Here is a 3,495-nt window from a genome sequence, read left to right on the forward strand (position 1 = left end):
TATCTTCTTATTTTCCCATATAGGCTGGGATTTACAGGTTTGTTTAGAATTATTTCTGAAATATTTTTCTTACATTTGGCATATGGGTCATATATTTTAAAGCCTTATATTTCCAAAAGCATCTTTCTTTTCACCCTGATAACAATATTTTTGATTTGAAGCTCTACTTGTAACTTAGAGTCCTTACATCTTTTTTTTTTTTTTTTTTTTTTTTTCTCATTAAACTTTTTTTAATGGGTCTCAAAATTCTGTGACAAATTTTTGGTCAAGTTGTTTCCATTAAAAAGTACTGATTTTAAAAACTAATAACTTAAAACTGCCACAAGCAAAAAAGAAAACCAAAGTGGTCCACAAAACATTCTCCTTTCCTTCTGAAGGTTTTACGATGCATTGTTATCATTAACCAGTCTTTTACTACTAAACTTAAATGGCCAATTGAAACAAACAGTTCTGAGACCGTTCTTCCTCCACCACTGATTAAGACTGAGGTGGCAGGTATTAGGGATAATATTCATTTAGCCTTCTGAGCTTTCTGGGCAGACTTGTTGACCTTGCCAGCTCCAGCAGCCTTCTTGTCCACTGCTTTGATGACACCCACGGCAACTGTCTGTCTCATATCACGAACAGCAAAGCGACCGAGAGGTGGATAATCTGAGAAGCTCTCAACACACATGGGCTTGCCAGGAACCATATCAACAATGGCAGCATCACCAGACTTCAAGAATTTAGGGCCATCTTCCAGCTTTTTACCAGAACGGCGATCAATCTTTTCCTTCAGCTCAGCAAACTTGCAGGCAATGTGAGCTGTGTGGCAATCCAGTACAGGGGCATAGCCAGCACTGATTTGGCCTGGATGGTTCAGGATAATCACCTGAGCAGTGAAGCCAGCTGCTTCCATTGGTGGGTCGTTCTTGCTGTCACCAGCAACGTTGCCACGACGAACATCCTTGACAGACACGTTCTTGACATTGAAGCCCACATTGTCCCCAGGAAGAGCTTCACTCAAAGCTTCATGGTGCATTTCAACAGATTTCACTTCAGTTGTAACGTTGACTGGAGCAAAGGTGACCACCATACCAGGTCCTACCACCAACTCGTCCAACTGATAAGCCCTTGCGCCTGCCTCTCCAGGATGTCTATAAAATTGGTGGTATTGGTACTGTTCCTGTTGGCCGAGTGGAGACTGGTGTTCTCAAACCTGGTATGGGAGTCCTTACATCTTTTAAGTCTGTAGACACTGTATTGTACTAGCATTTTCTTTTTACACAGTGTACACAGGCCATAGTTAGTTTGAATTGTTGGCCTTTTTAGTAGCTTAGTCTTTTTTTTCTTTCTAAATTTTCATATAATTTGTAAATTAAGTTCATAAATATGATTAAGAATCAGAAATAAAAGAGGAAAGAGAGAGAGAGAGAGAGAGAGAGTGTGTGTGTGTGTGTGTGTGTGTGTGTATGTGTATTGGGCTTGAATTTCTTTCTGAGGCCTCTTTGTGTTGTTATTGCAGTGGTGTTCAGAAAGTGCCTGTCTTTTCTAATTATTTTGTATTAGATCCTGTTGGCTGTGTGTGTTTCACTTGCTTCTCCTGTCTAGGTTATGTTCATTTAGGTCTGTCAGTCTTCTTGAACTTCTCATTTTTCTCTGGTTCTGCTACTGGGATTTACTGAGTGGCTGAAATTCTGTGAGAGGTTGAGGGCACAGTAACTTCTGTTCTTCTTGATCAGTGATCCTCTAGCTATCAGGTTACTGTTCTCCATTTAGGCACTGGGTTGAAGTTCCATGCTCTTTATTAGTGTGCTTTGGAGCTTCTCACCTAGAGAAAACAGTGAGTCCTCCAGGGAACACCTGCCTGATCAGATGTAGTCTCCCTTTAAGAAAGAAAAAGGAAGGTCAGGGGCACAGCAGTGTTCTCTGCACATTCTTCCATTTTATTTATATTATGGTTCAATTTGAAAAAGATGTGATTTATACACAACTTTTTAGGCATCTATTGAGTAAGATGAAATATATCTGTAATCTTCTTAGTACATTATATTTATTAATATATCATACTTTTATTACTTGTTGGAAACACTATTAAGTAAGAAGTTCATTCTCATTTCATGTTCTTAAATATTTACAAGATGCACTGCTTCCTATGCCAATCTATGATTAAAATGTAAAAGGGAATTCTTAGCACAAGTAATTTAATAAAATTTAGACCTATGGACAAAGGAAATTGAAAAATATCAAATCAGATTACTAAAAGTCTCATTTCTTAGGCTAGAATTGGAGAATTAAAATAAGATCTAAGCTTTAGACTATGTTTTACAGACTTGTATTAAGTAAAGTACTCTTGCTTTTTACTAGACAGTGAAAAATATATTTATTACATAATACCATGAAATACATAGCTGGACAAACAATTGAAAAGATTGAATTTATTGGTAATATTTTTTATAGATTGCATTTAACAATCTTATTTTATGTCTGTGTTTTGATTGGAATAATTCTTAGATTTCCTTTGTGAGTTTTTTTTTAAGCATAATGTCCTATTTGCAAATAAAAGGCATTATATAAATGTCAGATTAACATTAATTCATAACATAACATTTTGAAAATATTGTTAGTGGAGTATGGAAATTGCTATTTGTAATCTTTGATGGAAAATCATATTTTGAATAAGAATTATTTGAACAAATAATCTATTAAATAGAGTCATTCTCGGGAGGGATTTTATAGGTACTTTTGCAGTTTCTTCAGTAAATTTCAAAATATTATTTCTTGGTTTAAAAACAACAACAACAAACAGGCTTTCTTTGTTATGTATCTTTATAGTTGATGGTCTGTCAGGTTCATGCATTAAAATCTTTTTAAAAAAATTATTATCATGAGTTATGTTGACTGTTTCTCAGCTGAGCCCCATTTTACCAAAGAATTGCTAATTTTGTACATTGCCTAGTTTTCCAAATTGCTTTCTATACATATTTAATGGATGACACATCTAACAGAAAGAAACCACTCTAGGAAGCTAGCAATGGGATAGTGTGGTTAGATATAAAGGAAAATCTCATTTTGAAAAGTTAGACCTTTCGTTATTTACCAAACACTCTGTATTGTAGTTTCTTAACAATAGTAATGCATTTAATACCTGTAACACTACTTTGAGGTTATTACCCCAATTTACTGAAGAGGAAATTGAGACACAGCTAGGTTAACAAATTTATCAGAAGTCATACAGGTAGCAGATGGCACAAAAGATCCCATCCTGAGTTTCTTCCTCTAAGGCCCTACTTTGAGCCTCGAGCAAAGTTGACTTCCTTGTGATGGCTGCCCCCAATTTACTGCTTGTGGGAGCTAATGCAAACTACTTAACTTCTCCATGCTATGGTTACTCTACCCAGAAAATAGAGATGATAACACTTACTCTGATATTTTTTTTCCATAAGATTATATGAAATGACAGATGTAAATAATTTAGCAAAGTATCTGACTTCTATTATTACCTAATAGTTTATT

General features: G+C 35.4%; 1 pseudogene; it reads right to left on the minus strand.

Moving 5' to 3' along the window:
• Nucleotides 1-390: 390 nt before the first annotated feature.
• On the minus strand, nucleotides 391-1,077 carry LOC120363636 (elongation factor 1-alpha 1 pseudogene; annotated as a pseudogene).
• Nucleotides 1,078-3,495: the final 2,418 nt, after the last annotated feature.

Source organism: Saimiri boliviensis, chromosome 3 (genome assembly GCF_048565385.1).
Source record: "Saimiri boliviensis isolate mSaiBol1 chromosome 3, mSaiBol1.pri, whole genome shotgun sequence".
NCBI classification, from domain to species: domain Eukaryota; kingdom Metazoa; phylum Chordata; class Mammalia; order Primates; family Cebidae; genus Saimiri; species Saimiri boliviensis.